Here is a 20343-nt window from a genome sequence, read left to right on the forward strand (position 1 = left end):
CCTGTTCACAGGACAGGAAATATATATGCATATTATTATATAGATAGCCTTGATATCATATGTAATATACTAGAAATATTCTTGAGTCCCTGCCAATATCAACTTATATATTTTCTTCATTCAGAAACTGAAAGATATTTTTGCCTTTGTGTCCACAATAATGAGGTGCCCTGGTTCTCAGACCCTCCCCTAACAATGTGTTCTTCCAGTACCAAATATTGATGCACACTTTTTAATCTCATTTTCTGCAAGGCTGAAATAATGGATTACTTGACTTGGTTTTCTTGACTGCCTTTCATCTTTTGCATATGTGAACAATTCCCACAGTACACAGTCTGTATCAAAGATGTTCTGAAGGTGCTTTACATCTTTCTTACAAGCTTTGCAAAATCCTGCTTCAATACTTTCCTTTTAACTAGTGTTTCTGGGATCAGAATTCACTATTTGACTCTCTGCTTCCTAGTCTGTGACTCCCATTATCTCTGCCCACTTCCGTTTTCTTCTTGGACAAGCTGGTCCAAAGTAATGAGATTCTGCACCCCATACTCCTTAGAAACTAGACCTCATGAAGGAATGCAAGTGATCTCCATTTACTCTTCTCTGCTTCTTTATCTTCTTCTGCTATAGTCTTCTCATACCCTAGCTTTTACTGATCTGTATTATTGTAAAATCACTGATGTTCATCTCAAGGTCTAGATTTAATCTCCTACTGAATGAAACAGTGACTGAGAAGTCACACTCCTCTAATCAGTATCTTCAGTAAGATTTTTTTTTTAATTCCAGTAAAAACTGAAGTTGCTAAGAAGCATTGGTCATTGTAGTTTAATTGGATACTTAGAATAAATTGGCTCTGTTTGCTGCCAGGGAATAAACTCTGTTTTGCTTCTGTTAAAGATGCATTCAATGTTCTAAACAAAAGTTACTTAATGCAAAATTTTATGTCACGTAAGTACATACACAATTTTGGTGGTAAGGTTCTGCATTCTTTATATGGTCCAGATTAATCCATGTGATCATTCAGGAATCAACAGGTTCGTGACTCTGAACTTCACCATTTAGCACCAAATGGCATAAAATGATGCTTTGTTATAAACAGCTGTCAACATGCCTGATGTGTTTCTACCTGAAGCGTTTTTCAGGCCTGTCAATAGTCTTCCTATACTATGTCACAGTAAGTGAGTTCTTAGAAACCCTTAACATGTAAAAGAAAGGAGTAACACTGACAGTGATTGTGATCTCTCTATGTTTATAATACCTGTAGTTGTATAAATGTTACACACTGCCTTGTCAGCCAAAACTCTCCATTTTTCCATGATGGTTCTGAATATGATTGTCAGAATATACTATTCATACACAGAAGACAGCAATGACTGGAACAGAATATTTTTTAAACTACATTTTAAACTAGGGTGAATTAAAGATCAACAAATTTAGTAATATATTGCTTTAAAAAAGAGGAAGAAAAAAATCAAACAATAACCAGAAAAAAATTGGTTATTTGAAAAGAAATGTTTTTGATGATACAGTATGAAAAATTAAATCAAATATTATGCCAGTTCTGTGGGCATTAATGCATTATGAAGGAATCCTTTTTACTGTGACAATTGAAGTAAAGAACTGTTTTTTTTGTCTTGGCCTTAATCTCTGCTTGGTTGCCTGGAAACCTGGTCTTTTAGAGACATTTGCCCATTAAAGTGCAGTTAAGGTAACACATTTGATTTTCAGACAGAGATAGAAAAAATAGAGATTGTTAGAAAGAGTGAAGGTAGATTTTTTTTAAATGAGGGTTTTTGTTTATATGCCATGGACAAATGCATGAGAATGAGTTCAGTAGCAAATAAAATAATCAAAGTTGAGTGATTTCATATTTAAGAGAATAAAAACTCATAGGCTTCTCAGGAAGTAAAATTGTTAAAAGAACCATGTGTAGAAGCTTATTACCAGCACAGTAAAACAATTAACAATTGACTATGTGCCAAACACTTTTCCTTGATTGTTTCAACATTACCCCAGATTGCTTCAGATTGTCTACATTGCTAATAAAATGACTTTGCAGGGTCCCAACAAAGATAACCTGGAGTCTGGCCAAATGATGAGGGCATGTTTGTATGTGGACTATTTTTATTGTTTCTTCTAAATTTGTATTATTTATTTATTTATTTGTTTGTAGCTTTGTCTTCTTTCCAATGGGATAGAAGTGCTCTTAAAACACTGTGAGGATAAAATTGAGCAAAGAAGCCACTTGGCTGGGATCTCCAAATAGATTAAGAACAACAATATTAATGTCTTCACTAAATATTTCCTAGCATACCTAGGTAGCATTATGTTTCTGTGCTTAGTTTAGTAGTGAATATCTTTTTAATGCAATCTAAGGGTTCAGATAGTAACTATTTCTATCAAAACCCAAAAAGCCATAGTCTTTCTTCCTTGGCCTCATTAGCCCTAGAAAATATCCCATAAGTGGCTCATTTGTCTTGCTCTTCTTCCCAGCAATCTACATTTGACTTCTCCGATATTCTTGACTCTGACTTCTATGATGGGAGACAAAACTACAATGACCAAAAGAATATTGAATTTGACACTGGCACAAGATGATCATTTTTCACTTCTAACATATGGTGTATGGAAAGAACTAAATAGACCATTTTTAGTGAATAAACCCTCACCAGACTATGTATTAACTTAATAAGGTTTTGTTAACTTAATTGTAACTGAAATACCTGAAGTCTTTTACTATGAAAGAATTTCTCATTTGTTACTTCTTCGATGTCATCTGTGTCCAAAATATCAACTTCACTGCCTTTTGTTGAAACTAAGTCTTAGCGTTGCTGACTAGAGTAACTTTGATAAGGATGTAACTGTATCTGAGTTTCTAGTTCCTTTTGCTTATTATTACAGACCAGTAAGGCCGGTCACTTGTAATTACATGTGATGCATAACAGGGTAAAGATATATTGTGGGCAGAGTGAGTTCAAGATACATGGTCTGTCGTTCATGTAAGACTTTCTATCCTTCCCTCATTCTTATAAAACTCATTGCTTGATTTTTAAAGTCTCAGTTATCAGATATACTGTTCAATACATCCTGCCTAAGACACACAATTAAACAATTAAGGCATATTTAATTACAAAGATCAAAGTGATAGATCAAAATATTATATAATAAAGTAACCAATCTATACTGTTTATTTCATATTGTTAATTATGAACTGTGAATAACTTAATGCCTGGCACATAATAGTGAGGGAAGAGAAAGAAAAATGGGGTTTGGGATCAAAGTAAATTTGGGAAAAGTGACCAGGAAAAATATGGGTATAAATAGTGCATTCATTAAATTTGCCTGTATGGATTAGTCTTCACAGCAATTCCCTACTTACAAGTTCAGAATCCTTTTTTTTTTTTTTTTCCTAGTACATGGAAGACATTTTTCTCATCCTGAATTTATATTCTGATTTTAGGAAGAAAGACAGATATCAGAGAGAGCTTCTTGCACATAGTGTTTTTTGCTTTCTGTTAAAAATAATTAAGGCACCGAAATACAATGTTTTAGATTGATATATTCTGATGTCCTTTAAGTATAAGTTTTTTGGCCTATTTTATTTAAGAAATTTTTTTATTCATTTTATGTACCAACTACAGATCACCCTCTCATCCCTCCTCCCGCTTCCCCCCAGACTTCCTCCACCCACCCACCATCCACCCCTCCTCTGAAAGGGAAAGGCCTCCCATGGGGAGTCAGCAAAGTCTGGTACATTCAGCTGAGGTAGGACCAAACCCCTCTCCCCGACATCAAGGCTGAGCAAGAAGACCCACCATAGGTATTGGGCTCCAAAAGCCCCATGTGGGAGCCCATTTTCAGGTTCCTAGTGGTTTTACCCAGCAGGTCTGCATAGAGAGGATGATTGGACCATGGGCCTGAGTGCACTTGTCTGAGATAGTCTGCACTTGGCTGTGCTGGGGGAGGACTTTTGCTCCACCCCTTGGCATTTTTAAAAATACCAAGGCCAGAGACAGTCAGGGCCCATTGGAATAGGTTCCAGATCCTCTTGAGTCTATTTTGTATTTTCTACCTGTTTATCTCCAGACTTTAAACTCTTCTATCTAATATTTCCTACTACTCCCACTCAAGAACACTCTGGGGAACCGTGGAGTTGGTAGGTAGCCAACCCACAAGCTCATGACCAGGATCCCTTTGTCAGGAGCCCCTCAAACAGACCAAGCTACACAACTGTCTCCCATATGCAGAGGGCCTAGTATAAGTTGTTTTAAATCAGTGAATTATGGGAGACATTGAAGCAAGAGGCAAATAATATAGCTTGTATAGACCAAGTGAAATGACTCTGTGATTTGATAGATTATATTAAATCAGATCAAATATTGTATAATATTAACAAATATTATGCAAATATTAATGTGATTTATATTTATTTAACTTTCTATTGTACGTATGTACAACTCATTAAGTTGTACTTTTTTACTTTTATAATTTTTTTATTTAAATTTTTTATTTATTTCACATACCAATCACAGATACCCTCTCATCCATCCTCCAGATCCCCTCCCCCATGCCCTCCTCAAACAGAGTAAGTTCTCCCATAGAGGGACAGCAAAGCCTAGTACATTCAGTTGAGGCAGGACCTAGACCCTCCCCACTTTATCAGGGGTAAGGAAGATGTCCCACCAAAGGTAGTAGAATCCAGAAAGCCAGCTCATATACTAGGGATAGATGTCTTTTAATTAATTTTAGTTTGAAGTCTATTTTGTTAGATATTAGGATAGCTACACCAGCTTGCTTCTTAAGTCCATTTGAGTGGAAAGACTTTTCCAAGCCTTTTACAATGAGGTAGTATCTGTCTTTGAAGTTGAGGTGTGTTTCCTGTATGCAGCCAAAGGATAGATTCTGTTTTCATATACATTCTGCTAGTCTGTGTCTTTTTATAGGCAAATTGAGTCCTTTAATATTAAGGAATATTAATGACCAGTGATTGTTAATTCCTGTTATTTTTGATGGTAGTGTTGTGTGTTTCCCTTCTTTGGGATTTGTTGGTTTGGGATTATCTATTGCCTGTGTTTTCACAGGTGCATCTAACTTCCTTGGGTTGGATTTTTTTTTCCTCCTAGTCCTTTCTGTAGGACTAGATCTGTGGATAGGTATTGTTTAAATATTGTTTTATTACTGAATATTTTGTTTGCTCCATCTATGGTAATTGAGAGTTTTTCTGGGTATAATAATCTGGGCTGGCATCCATGGTCTTTTAGTGTCTGCATTACATCTGTCCAGGACCTTCTGGCTTTCAGAGTCTCCATTGAGAAGTCAGGTGTTATTCTGATGGGTCAGCCTTTATATGTTTCTTGGACTTTTTCCTTTGCAGCTCTTAATATTTTTCTCTATTGTTTATGTTTATTGGTTTGATTATTATGTGGCAAGGGGACTTATTTTTGGGGTTCAGTCTATTTGATGTTCTGTAATCTTCTTGTATCTTCATAAGATTTCCTTCTTCAGATTGAGAAAATTGTCTTCTATGATTTTATTGAATATATTCCTGTGCCTTTGAGTTAGTATTCTTCTTCTTCTATCCCTATTATTCTTATGTTTGACTTTTACATGGTGTCCTAGATTTCCTGGACATTTTGTACTATGACATTTTTGGCTTCAGTATTTTCTTTGACTGATGAATCTCTTTCCTCTATTGTATCCTTCATGCCATAGATTCTGTCTTCCATCTCCTCTATTCTGTTAGTTATGCTTATATCTGTAGTTCCTGCTCATTTACTCATATTTTCTATTGCCAGCATTCCCTCTGTCTGTGCCTTCTTCATTGTTTCTATTTCAATTTTCAGATTTTGAACTGTTTCCTTCACCTGTTTAATGGCTTTTTCTTGGTTTTCTTGGCTTTCTTTGAGGGGCTTACTGATTTCTTCAAATTTTTTGCTTGACATTTCTTTAAGGGATTTTTTTATTTTCTCTTTAAAGGCATCTTAAAGTCATATTTAAGGTCATTTTCTTCTGTTTCTTCTACTTTGGGATGTTCAGGTCTTGCTGAGGTAGAACTTAGAGGTTCTGGTGGTGCCACATTACTCTTTATGTTGTTGAGTGTATTCTTGCACTGGCATCTACCCATCTCTTCCTCCAATTGGTACAAATGGTGTCTTTGTCTCAGGAAGCCACTCTTGGTCCAATTGGAGCTCTTGGTCCAATCAGAGCTGGCGGAGTCTGTATCTCAGGGAGTAGCTGTGCTCTTGGAGGATGGTTGAGTTTGGGGGTGGATTGAGCATTGTAGGTTATAGGGTCTGGTGGGGCATGGTGGTAATCAGGCCTGCCTGTAGGAATCCTACCTGCTGGCCTGCAACTGCTTGTGCCCCTGGGCCTAGAGCCTAGACAAGTTGTACTTTTTAAACAATGTCAGCTGAATAGAACATACTAATTACTTTCTGTGGCTTCTTACATTGTTTCACTAAGTTAGAAAAAGCAAATAATTTTAATACTGTTAGGATCCAAAATACAGAGATTATTGGAAGTTGGAGTATATTTCCACAGAAAGATTGAGGGTTGTTTTTTTTTTTTTTTGATATGTCAACATCTTTATATATGTCTCCCAGCATACTCAGCCAAAATTGGCTTATGAGTCCTACCACCTTGTCCAACATATTAACATGTGTTAGCTCAGAAAAACAAGTGTTTTTATTTTCATTTAGTCTTTGTTTTGAGTTTATAAAAAAAATATCATCACACTCAAATTTGGCTTGGTAGCATGTTTGTGTTTCACTAGTAAATGAATGTATTTTTATATTTGACTTTTCCTACAAAGGAAAACCAAACCCAAAACAATGACAGGAAAGAAGAAAAGTACCCAGTGAGAATAGTTCCTTGCAGCCTGTGTCAGCTGTGCTTTTCATTGTACCATTCTCAGCAGGGCTGCAATTGGACTGAGCCAAGATGTAGCAGAGCTGTGCAAACTTGTTTGTCTTTTATGGTTCAATGATAATCACTGTGAGGTTCTGACCTTTCCTACAGGAAGTATCATTTGGGGGCTATCCGATACTTGCTTTAAGTTCCTCTGGATCCTATTATAAATGGTTGAATAAGTCCCCAAATGTTCAACTTTATGACATACAAAAGAAAATCATTTTTAAAACAATAAAGAATCCCTGAAGTATGAATGCGCACACACACACACACACACACACACACACACACACACACACACACTCCTACAAACTAGTGAAGAAAAACCATTGGATCGAAATTCATGTTTTCAAATCTAAAATGCCAAACATTTCTTCTATTAGGGTTCGATCAGTTCTCAAGTACTAATGCACACCTGTGCCTCTTGTCAACAGTCAGTGATGAAGCAGTATTTAAAACTGAGATTTATGTATAAAATCATTCCACGTTGAGTAGAACACTGCTACTATTATTAGCTGATAAATACTAGAGAAGAACAAAATATGCAAACATTGATCTTTAGTAGTGAAGTATGATGGGAGGATCCAGGGCTTTGAAATAAAAAATACCAGTCACAGGTAAGTTCCATTAAACAAGGTGAGTTTGGTTGATACATACAATCTTTGGGAGACGTAGGCTCCTTAATGTTAAACATATATAATTATTCCTGCTGTATAAGGTTTTCAATAGAGAATATTTTTAAGTTTCCTTTAACTGCCTGACACCGCCAAGGTCGCACACATGAGGCCTGTCCATAGCAGCCAACATGCGCTACATTGCCTCTTATATTTGCTTGAGGCCTTTGGGGGCAACTCCTCTCCTAGTGCCAAAAACAATAAGAAGATACTACACAGCATGGACATCTAGGTGGACGATGACAGGCTTAAGAAGATCATCAGTGAGCTGAATGGAAAAAAAACATTGAGGATGTCATCGCCCAGGGTGTTGGCAAACTTGCCAGTGTGCCTGATGGTGTGGCTGTGGCTGTTTCTGCTGCCCCTGGCTCTGCAGCTCTTGTTGCTGGTTCTGCTCCTGCTGCAGCAGAGGAGATGAGAGAAGAGAAGGAAGTCCAAGGAGTCAGAAGATAATAAGGGATTTGACTTGTTTGATTAAATTCCTGCACCCCTGCAAATAAAGCCTTTTTATGTTAAAATATATGTATAGTTAAGCACCTAGAACAAAATAGTGTCTTTAAAATGATGGTATTTATTGTTATAATGACAAGAAGTCTGAGCTCTGCTGTGTTCAGAATGCGTTGCCTAATATGTGAGAACGTAATCATCAACATGAACACTCAAAGGTTACTCAGGAAACTTACAAAAGGCCCTGAAGTAGTAGCATGCTCTCTCTCCTCTGCTGTATGAGGACACAAACTTCAAACATAGTACCAACAGGTGCCATCTTAGAAAGGACACCACATCTGCTGCCACTTTGACCTTATTTCTTAGAAAATGTAAAGTGTTCCCGTGAGACTCCGTCAGAGAAAATTAAGTTTTTGTTTGGGAATGGTTAGCCATTGGAGATAGCTTCTGAGTTTGGGATAAGGCCTTGTGACCACTTCCCTTGGTGCTGTTATCCCATTTTACACACACCTCCTTGCCTGCAGGACCTGTGAATGCTGCCACAGCGTTTGTGAGTTCAGATGTGCATAGGTCCCACTGTGCTTAGAAGGTCTTGTTTCCTTGGTGTCCTCCATCCCCTCTGCATCTTAGAATCTCCTGACTTCCTCTTCCATAGGGTTCCCTGAATGCTGAGGGAAGAATTTAACACAGATATTCCATTTAGAACTGAGTATTCTAAGATCTCCCACTCTCTGAAAATTGCCTGGCTGAGAGTCTCCATATTTGCTCCCATCTACTGCAGGAGGAAGCTTCTCTGATGATAGCAGAGCAAAGCATTGATGTATGAATATAGCAGAATGTAATTGGGATACATTTTATTGCTACATTCCTTTAGAAGAAAAGTAGTATTTCATTTTCTCCTAGGTCCCTTACCTATCTAGCCTCAGGTTCTTGGCCCCCAGTGTTGTACAATATTATTTTAAGATGTGTTACATTTGTTTATGTTGAATTTGTTTAACTCTGTGAAACTGTGTTACTGTGCCTGTCTAAAAGAGTTGATGGTCTAATAAAGAGCTGAACGGCCAATAGCAAGGCAAGAGAAAGGATTGGTGGGTATGGAGGGAGAGAGAATAAATGGGAGAAAAAAATTGGGAGGAGAAAAAGAGCAAGAGAACAAGGAGAGGAGGATGCTAAGGGCCAGCCACCCAGCTACACAGCCAACCATGGAGTAAGAGTGAAAATAAGATTACAGAAGTAAGAAAAGGAAAAATCCCAGAGGCAAAAGCTAGATGGAATAACTTAAAGTTAAGAAAAGCTGGCTAGACACAAGCCAAGGTAAGGCTGGGCATTTATAATTAAGAAAAAGTCTCTCTGCTGGGTGATGGTGGCGCACACCTTTAATCCCAGCACTCAGGAGGCAGAGTCAGGCAGATTTCTATGAGTTCGAGGCCAGCCTGGTCTATGGAGTGAGATCCAGGCCAGGCACCAAAACAGCACAGAGAAACCCTGTCTCAGAAAAAAAAAGTCTCTCTGTGTGTTTTATTTGGAAGTTGGATGGTTGGTCCCCCCAAAAAGCCAGAAAAGCAAAGAGTAAAAAAAGAAGAAAAAAAGGGTTGGAGATTTAGCTAAGTGGTAGAGCGTTTGCCTAGCGAGTGCAAGGCCCTGAATTCTGTCCTCAGCTCTGAAAAAAAAAAGAAAAAGAAGAAAATTATATCACCCCAGAGTAGTGTTGTGGGTGAGTTACATCTCATGGACTTGGCCTTAAATCTAATCAGATAGTGATTGGTCATACCCACAAGTTTTATGCCACTATTGCATTAGCACATCTTGAAGGAAGGTGATCACTACTAACAGAAGGCTTTGTAGCTGGTTTGGTGTTTATGTTACTCCTTTGGTAGTATACACAGTACCTTCCAGTATCATGAACACTAGTCCCTAGGGATGAAGGCTATAGGTAGGCACCAGCTCAGCTTCTTTGTGGTCAATGAGTGGTGTAGGTATTGTCTTCAACAATAGGCCCTTATCTTCAGTTTGTGGAGTACAACCAATAGACTTGCCCACAGCCTATGCTGTTTGGGGGGTTACTATGGGACCCCTTTGAACAACACCTCAATTAGATGTAACCCAGTCTCAGTACTGGAAACATTACTTGGTGACAAGGGATGTCCAGCTGGGATACTGTTTTCTCTGTTACTTGGGGATTCGATCACCTGCATACATACATACATACATACATACATACATACATACATACATACATACACACACACATATACATGTACATGTACATGTACATATACATACACATATACAGAAGCTTCTACTATATTGGGTTTGCATATAACCCTACACATGACCCTTAGTTTTATCTGGCCCCCTCCATATTTCTATTTTGCCTCCTTCAATCCCCCACCTGTTTGATCCTCCTATTCCACTCCCCCATCCATCCATCCATAGCTCTCTGCTCTATTTCTCTTTCCTAGTGAGATCAACCCACCAGCAATGAACATGTTGAGCAAATATGTCTGTAGTTGGTTGGGGTGTCCTTTGGGCATATGCACAAGAGTGGTATTGCTGGATCTTGAGGTAGACAGAATCCCAGCTTCCTGAGGAACTATCACACTAATATCACAGTGGCTGTATCTGTTTGGATTCCCTCCAGCAGTGGTTGAATATTCCCCTCACTCTGCATACTCCCACAATGAGTTATCATTTGTTTTATTGATCTTGGCCACCCTGACTAATGTGACATGAAATTTTAAAGTAGTTTTGATGTTTCTTCATGTCCCCGATTACTAAAGATGTTGAGCATTTCTTTGAGTGCTTCTCAGTCATTTGTGTTTCCTCCTGAAATTTCTGTTTATATGTACCCCATGTTTTAATTTGGTTATTTGTTTTCTTGATATCCAGTTTCTTTCTTTCTTTCTTTCATTTTTTTTTGGGGGGGTAGATATGTTAAGTATTATCCCCCTATCAGATGTGTAGTTGATAAAAATATTTTTCCTTTCTGTACTCTTGTTTGTATGGTGGTGTCCTTTGACATAGAGAAACTCTTCAGTTTCATGAGGTCCTGTTTGTTCATTGTTGTTCTTAGTGTCTATACTATTGGTGTTCCATTCAGAAAGTCTTTTCCTGTGCCAGGGAGTTCAAGACTGTCCTCTTCTGTTGTATTCAGTGTGTACAGTTCATGTTGAAGGTTTTTGGTCCATTTGGAGTTGAGTTGTTGTTGTTGTTGTTGTTTTTATAGAGTGATAAGTATGCATCTATTTCATTCTTCTATATTCAGTCATCCAATTTGACTGGCACCATTTGTTGAAGATGTTGTCATTTTTCAAGTGTGTATTTTTGATGGCTTCTTTTTAAAATACCAGGTGTCAATGGTTGTATAGACTTATGTCTTAATCTTCAATTCAATTCCATTGATCAGTATGTCTGTTTTTATGTCAATACTATGCTGTTTTTTTTTATTACTGTAGCTCTGAAGCACAATTTGAGATCAGGGATGCTAAGATATCCAGCAGCTTTTTTATCATTTTATCTATTCTTATTTTGTTGTTGTTGTTATTGGTGGTGGTGGTGGTGGTGGTGGTGGTGGTGGTGGTGGTGGTGTGTGCTGAAAACTGTCCTTTCAAGTTCTATGAAGAAATGTGTTAGAAGTTCGGTGGGGTTGCACTGAATCTGTGGCTTTGGGGAGGATGGCCAATTTTACTATGTTAATTCTGATCCATGACCATGTGCTTGCTTTCCATCTTCTGATATCTTCTTCAATTTCTTTTTTCTTAAGATTTTTATGAACAAGGCTTTCATTTTCTTGGTTAGTGTTATGTTGATGTCACTATTGTGAAAGGTAGTTTATCACTGATTATATTTTCTTCACTTCATTTGTCATTTAAGCATATGAATTGAAGGCTACTGATTTTTTCTGTTTTAATTTTTTGTTGTTGTTGTTGTTTTGTTTTGGTTTTTGTTTGGGTTTGGTTTGGTTTTTGGTTTTGTTTTTTTTGAGACAGTGTTTCTCTGTGTAGCTTTGCGCCTTTCATGGAATTCTCTCTATAGCCTAGGCTGGCCTGGAACTCACAGAGATCTGCCTGCCTCTGCCACCCTAGTGCTGGGATTACAGGTGTGCGCCACCACCACCCAGCTTTGATCTTTTTAATGTTTTGTAACATAGTTCCTTATTGATTCTTTGGGAATTTTACATCATGCACCCCAATCCTGATTACTTCCTAGTCCCTCCATATCCACCCCTCACCCCTGCAGCATTCCCCCCTAAAAAAATTAATTAAAAACAAAATAAAAAGCCACCTCTCTTTCCCACCTCTCCAGCTCCTCTCCGCTAATCCTAGTGGAATCAGGAGCTGCAGTGTGTCAGGCAGTGTATTATTTTGTCCAGTCAGCCCCACCCTCAAATCTTTATTGCAATGAGTCATTGGTCTGGTTCAAGACCTCTGGCACACCATCATCACTGGACCCTACCCAAATTCCTCTAGATTATCCTGCTGTTGCTCTGAGTCATGGAGATACTGCGGGTATTGTTATACAGGATCAAAACCTTCACAAACTCCAGCAGGCGCCTGATGGGGTAGATGTTCGGGTGGGCCCACCTAAGGTCCAAGATGTGGGTCTGGTGGTAGCTGAGCTGCTCAGTCCAGGCCACCCCACTCCTTGGAGGGACAGAGGCAGTTCTCCTAGGCCCATGCCATTGGGGCCAGCTTTTCCACACAGTGATCAGGAGAGGGACCATCTCTCCTGAGTGCAGGGAGGGCAGGTGCAGGGGGCAGGGGAGGCAGCTCTCTCCTCTCTCGTGAGGGTCAAGGCCAACTCTCCTGTTGCAGTGGCCAGCAAGAGGCAGGATCAGATATTCCAGGATCAGTGAGAGCCAGGCCAGCCCAGCATGGCCCATGGAGTTCACCATAATTCCTGTGGCCCCTCTAGCAACAAAGATTATGGACTGTTTCTATTTTTTTAATCCTTTAATATAGCAAAACATTCATGACCGCAGTCATTGTGATTCACAGTGGATCATTGGAAAATATTTAACCTACATAACTGAATCTTCTTATCATTTGTCCAACGGCTTTTCATTTCTTCCATTCTTCCTACTCTATTCCTTGAAAACAATGCTCTACTTTCTGCTTCTAGAGATTCAGCAGTTTATAGATTCCACATAAATGTCAGATCATGTAGCAGGTTACAATATGTGTCTGACTGGTTTTATTTAGCAGAGTTTCTTGCAAGTTTATGTATGTATATTGTGCAAATTCTCATTTTAGGCTAAAAAATATTTCACTGTGTTAAATTCCACAATGTGTTTTCACATTCATCCATCAACAGATACTTAGGGTTTTTTTGTTTGTTTGTTTGTTTTTTGTTTTTTGCTTTGTTTTTGGTATCTTGGGTATTGTGAATAATGCTGAAATAAACATGGAAGTATAGATAACATTAGTTTCACTGACTGATTATTTAGAGGTTCTATTTTTCTTTGTCTTTCTTCCTTCCTTTTTTTTTTTTTGAGTACCATCCATCCTTACCCAACTTATATTTACCAAGTAGAAAATAAAGAAATAAATCCATTCATATTTAGTCAACTAATTTTGAACAAAGGTAACCCAAACTGCACATCAGGGAAAAGGTAACAGCTTTACGAAACATTATGGAGCAAACTATATTAAAGATCTAAACAAGAAGAGAAAACACAAAACACTTGTAAGAACATAAAAAATGCTGGTGTGATTCTGTCCTTCGTGTCTGTTCTGAGGAGCATTAGGCAGTTTCCTCCGTCCGACCTCTCTCACACCAAAGTGCCTGCCTCCACCTCATGGAAGACTCATGGACATGGACATGAGCCCTCTCAGGCCTCAGAACTACCTTTTCAGTTGTGAACTAAACACTGACAAGGATTATCACTCTAAGGTGGATAATGATGAGAATGAGCACCAGTTGTCACTAAGAACAGTTAGTTTAGGGGCAGGGCAAAAGATGAATTACACACATCACAGAGGCAGAAGCAATGAACTATGAAGGCAGTCCAATTAAAGCAACACTGGCAACTTCAAAAACGTCTGTACAACCAACAGTTTCTCTTGAGGAATTTGAAGTTACACCACCTGTGGTCTTAAGGTTGAAATGTGGTTCAGGGCCTGTGCACATTCATGGAGAGCACCTAGTAGCTGTACAGGAAGATGCAGAGTCAGAAGATGAAGATGAGGAGGATGTCAAAGTCTTAAGTATGTCTAGAAAATGATCTGCTCCTGGAGGTGGTAACAAGGTTCTGCAGAAAAAAGTAAAACTTGATGAGATGATGAGGATGATGAAGATGATGATGATTTTGATGATGAGGAAGCTGAAGAAAAAGTTCCAGTGAAGAAACCTGTACAAGATACCCCAGCCAAAAATGCACAAAAATCAAACCAAAATGGAAAAAAAAAACCAACTTAAAACCATCAACACTAAGATCAAAGGATCAAGAGTCTTTCAAAAAACAGGAAAAAAACCTGCTAAAACACCAAAAGGACCTAGTTCTGTAGAAGACATTAAGGCAAAAATGCAAGCAAGTATAGAAAAAGGTGGTTTTCTTCCCAAAGTGTAAGCCAAGTTCATTAATTATGTGAAGAATTGCTTCTGGATGACTGACCAGGAGGCTATTCAAGATCTCTGGCAGTGGAGGAAGTCTCTTGAAGAAAATGTTTAAATATTCCGCCTTACTTAATTTCTGTAACAACAGTGGATATATCTGGCTACCCTTTTTATAATGCAAAGTGAGAACTTTCCCTACTGTGTTTGATAAATGTCGTCCAGGTTCCATTGTCAAAAATGTGTTATCTAAAATGCCTGTTTAGTTTTCAAGGATGGAGCTCCACCCTTTACTTGGTTTTAAGTATGTATGGTATGTTATGATAGGACATAGCAATAGTGGTGTTCAGATGTTGAAATGGTAGTGAGGCAAATATACATGTGAAATAAGCTCAGTATTTTAATAAAGTAAAAAAAGAAAGGAAAGGAAAGGAAATGAAATAAAGCATTGCCCTGAGACTGAAATTCACAATGATTATTTTTGATGTGACAAAAATGTGGACACAGAGAAGATATTTATAAACCACATATCTGGTTAGAATGTTAATATAGAACATCTATAAAAATTCATTATCCAGTAAAAACTAGCAACAGACATAAATATGTTTTTTTTTTTTCTCTAAGACAGACAAATAACCACAGGTTTATGACAGGTACTCTCCATTACTCACAATCCCAATGGAAATTCTCAACCATCTAATACCTATTTGGGTGGCTTTTAGCAAAAAGACCAAACAAACAAACAAAACCAAAGGAAAGAAGTGTGGGAATTTGGAGAAAATTCCATTATACATAATGGTGACTTAGTCACAAAAATAACGTCATACTTTCCTCAGTTTAAATATTTTGTCTGTCACCTGTTACTTTTATTCTTGTGTGGCTAACAGAACTGATAAAGTCCAAAGTGTTCATGGATGTTAGTGGTGAACTACAGTGGTCATTTTTTTTCAGTGCTCACTTAACAAGACACTTTGTAATAATTAGCTAATGACCGTTTAAAGTTACTTAAAGCTGCTCTCTTTATGAGACTGCATGGCAGATCATATTTTCCAAAGATGTGCACAATATTTTCCCATCCACATGTCTGTTACACAAGTTCTATGGAGATAAGGACCCCGTGCTTCTGTTTTTGACTGTGGACAGCTATTATAATCATTCTGAGCAATAAAATATAATAGAAGTGTCTGGCTTCTGAGACTAGTTCACAAAGGATGTTACATTTTCCACCTTGCTCTATGGAAAATAATCAGCTTGAAGCTGTCAGGCCTACCACAGCACAGCTGATATGCCCGATCCTGCCATTCTTTCAAAAGCTCCCACCAGCCCATGTTGACAAACTGTGCAAAGGGAACCTGATGTTTATTAAAAAGCTAGATTCTTCTGTGTCCATTTACTCCAGCTCCCATCTGTGCTAGCTCCCTGTATTGTCTGACTAAAACTCATGAGACTTAATTACTCCAGAATTGTTCTTAATCCCTTAATGAATTACTGAATCACAGAAATTGTAAGACTGTCAGATAATTACTGTGGCTTTAATTTTGGGATGATATGTTGGACAAATAATAACTGTAACAGACTACTAGGCCAGGCAGCTAGCTCATGGTCTGTCCTGATGTTTCTGACTTTAGCTCTCCATCACCATAAATGCATTCATCTTACTCCCCTTTAAGTATAAATTTTATTAATAGACTTTATCTTTAATATTCACATATTCTTCTCAGAATATTCCTATGATGGCTGAAATATTCTATACACTTTATTTCTAGTTCATAGATAGGGATAAAGATAATGATATATCTACTTTGATTTTTCTAAACAACAGACTTTTTTAGCCATTACTGATTGGAAAATGTTCATAGAGCACATTTACTTTTGTCCAAGAGAAAGGAGCAGGCAACAAATTAATCTGTTGAAGTATAAAGAGATGAAACACAAATGAGTTTCTGGTCTTTCTCCAGTGTAGAAATGAAGCAAGGGATCCATACAGTGACCAGCTGAAATTCACGTGGTTGACACAGGGTGAAGAGTTTCGCAAAAGTGGGGATTTGTAGAAAGTTACTGTGAAATATCAGTAACAGTACCTACATAAGCCTCTTTTTCTTATTTTTCAGAAACAGTTGTTTAAAGCACAAACCATAGCAATATATTGAGAAGTATAGTTTTTACTATAAGTAAAATATTGCAATTATTACACAAAGAATAGAAATTAACCCAGAAAATGTTCTGTGGTTTTCATAGTAGGTGCAAACAATGTTGTTTGAAGATAATATACTATGAATTAAAGATTTACTCTATAAACTATAAAGTAATTGTTACTATAGTGATTTCATGAGGATTGAAGAGTGACATTTTATAAGGAGGATATAAAATTGAGAATGTTTATATATCAATATCAGGGTTTCAAATAAGAGCAAAAACTAACAGAACTCGGAAGAAAAAAATAGAAACCTATAAATACTTTACAATATTATACCACTTCTCTTTTTTAACTCTATTTCTTTTTGCAGTCAATTTTATTATTTGTTCTTAAAGTCACATGAGTATAATGTATTTTGAACATGTCTGTCCCATTTTTCCCTTTCTCTATTTACTTCCAAAGTCCAGATGCCTCCCACAAGACCTTCTTGCAGCTTTATCTTATTTTTTTAAATATCCCATTGAGCCCCAGTTGTCCTGGCATATGCACACAAGTGTGGGGCCACCCACTAGAGAGTAGAAAATACTATTGTCCACATCCCTGAAGAAAACTCTCTCTCCCCCAATAGCCATCAGTTACCAATAACTTCTCAGCTGGAATTTTCATAGCTAGATCTAGTGCAGGTCTATCGCCTGAGACCCTATAGTGACATAATGAGTACAGTAGCCATGTCAGCTCCAGAATTTACAGCATTCCTACCTACCCTCTTACATTTTTCAGCCCTTCTTCTGTGATATCCCTTAAGCTTTGGCAGGGATTAGTGCAATATAGATGTAACATTTACAGCTGGGAATTCATAGTCATTTATTCTAAGGACTTTGAACAATTAAGAGTTTTCTACATTAACCAGTGCCCACTGTAAAATGTTTTTCTGGCTAAAATTAATAGTGTCACAGATATATGAATATAATTATAAATGTTTAGGAGACTCATTTATTTAGCAAAATAGGAATAACCCTGCCTAGGGCTTATGACTTACCAAGACACGGGCTTTTGACCAACTACAAATTCATTCCAGTGGGAGAGGCTTGAGACACAATCAGAAATCGATTACATTCTTCCCACTATTGCACCAGTTAGCATATCTAGCCTAGAAAGTCAATATTGTAACATGCAGGGTTCAGCACTGTTCAGATCATTGATGTCTTTTCTCCCACAGTGGTCTGCATAGTACCTCCAGGCACCGTGAAAACTTGTAAACATAGAGAACCTTTGCAGCTCAGTTCAAGATTGATTCCTTTACGTCCTCCAACAAATGTTTTGTCTTCAGTCATAGGAACTTACCATCAAGTGATGGTGGTCAACCAGGAACAATGACAATAGCCTGTGTTATTTTGGAGTCCTCTGAGCCTCCCTGACCAATGACTCAGAGGGAGGTATCCCGTGCTGCCATTGAAATTTCTATTTAATAGCCCATACCTCCTTGGAACAGCACCAAACATTCATGGAGAGTACATCTATCCATATATCTTTTGCTTTTTGCTGTTGGTTTAGTTGTAATTTGTAGTTATTTTATAAGCTAGTGGACTTCTGTAAGGCTTGCATATACATTCTTAGTTTTGGTTCACCCAGCCTCTGCTCCTTCCCCCCAAATCTCCATACAATCCCTTCTACACATAGTACCCATCTCTCCCTTCATATCATATGTGTTCTAGTACCTCCTCCAGTTATAATGCTTAACTGGCTTGCAAGTTAGTAGGTTTCTGTGTGGCTCTGTCACAGTCCTTTCATTTTGTTTAACCACCTTCCATTCTTCTACTCCTGTCCTGTTCAAACATTTCCACCCTCTGGTACTTCTCCTCTCTACTCATATTTTACTTATTTCTCTACTATAGAATCCCTCACCTTTAATTCATCCTTCTCCTACTGCCTCCTTTCCAGTTTCCTGGATTCCACGTCTCCTACTCGTTAAACACAGAAAATAAGAAGTTCAAAGCTAGGATGGACATATGAGAGCGTTCTGAGTTCAAGTCCACAGAGCTCACATATAATAAAATACTTGACGATGCACGCAGGTGGATCCTGAAGTTTGGCTGGACAACTGGCCCATCCAAAATGCCAAGTTTTTAGGAAGTCTGTTTCAAGGCAATGTGATGGACAGTCATAGAGAAAAAGATCCAAAGTCCTACTTTGGTCTCCACATATGTGTAGCAGGAATCTTAGAAGGTCTTACTAATAAAATCAAACCTGAGGCCAGTTATTGGGGTGACTGCTGGAAGATCAGAGACACAGAACAAGCCACAGATACCTCACCTTGCCAGTTCCTCAGCTGGTCTTATTTCCTCAGACTGGAAGCCTCTGAGTCCTCATCCACATAAATCTCAGCTGAACTGTGCTGCTCCAAAGCCTGAATGCTTAACCAGACAAAATGCTTAACCAGCCAAATGCTGCTAGTTTCTGGTCCTCATGCCTTATGTATCTTTCTACTTTCTGCCTTCACTCCCTGGGATTAAAGTCTGGATTTCTGGGATTAAAGGTGTGTGTCACCACGCCTGACTATTTCTAATGTGGCCTTGAACTCAGAGATCCAGAGGTATTTCCGACTCTGGAATGCTAGGATTAAAAGCGTGTGCTACCACTGCCTATCCTCATGTTTAATATTGTGGCCATCCTGTTCTCTGACCGCAGATAAGTTTATTAGGGTGCACAATATTTTGGGGGAACATAATACCACACATATGCACATACACACACACACACACACACACACACACACACGCACACGCACACGCACACGCACACGCACACGCACATGCCCACACACAAGTGTATGTCATGTACACACAGAGGAATTCACAAATAACTGAAATACATGAAATAATTAAGAACTTAAGATCACTCTCACAAAATATGTTAAAAATATATTTCCAGTAACCATTTTAGCAGGCTTTTAACTACATTGATAAATAACTACTGCTTATAAAATGTATATAGGAATGGAGAGATTCCAAAATATACTTAACAGGTGCAAAACTTATAAAATTCTATTCTTTGAGAAATTAACTGCTATTATGAAGCTTTAATTACCAGGAGACTTTTTCTTTTAATTAATATTTGATTGGATATGTAGATTATTAAAAATAACAAAGTCAAAAGTAACATTGAGCATGTGTGCTCAGTAGACTTTTAAAGGAGCACAAACAGGAAGTGGTGCCATAGGGATTGATTTTCAACATTGGTACTGGAATAATTGTATGTCTTTATGGAAAACAACTACTTAATGTCATCAATCTGTATCTTGTGCAATGTACAAAAATAAAGTATTGTAAAATGGGCTGTCACTCTAGAAACAAAACCTGAAACTAAGAAATTTATGGATGAAAATATGGGAGAACATCTTCGCCGTGTTAAATCAGGGAGTGATATTTTGTTAAGACACTAAAAACATAACCCACCAACATGCAGGATTGATAGATTTGACATGACTAGTACTAAAACTTTGATTCATCAACAGAAACTATTAGAATCAAGAAAATGCTCTGTTCAAAATGGGAGAGCATATTTGATAATCACATGCCTGGCAAATGACTTTTATCTACAGTAAATAAGGATTCTGAGAACTCAAGA

General features: G+C 37.9%; 1 protein-coding gene and 2 pseudogenes across 3 annotated transcripts in view; all 3 read left to right on the plus strand.

The window, feature by feature from the left end:
• Positions 1-20343, plus strand: part of Nkain2 (sodium/potassium transporting ATPase interacting 2) — a 1137884-nt gene that overhangs the window by 680934 nt on the left and 436607 nt on the right. The window lies entirely within an intron of this gene.
• On the plus strand, positions 7712-8058 carry LOC118570376 (annotated as a pseudogene).
• On the plus strand, positions 13823-14697 carry LOC118570640 (annotated as a pseudogene).

The sequence above is a fragment of the Onychomys torridus genome, chromosome 19 (assembly GCF_903995425.1).
Source record: "Onychomys torridus chromosome 19, mOncTor1.1, whole genome shotgun sequence".
NCBI lineage: Eukaryota > Metazoa > Chordata > Mammalia > Rodentia > Cricetidae > Onychomys > Onychomys torridus.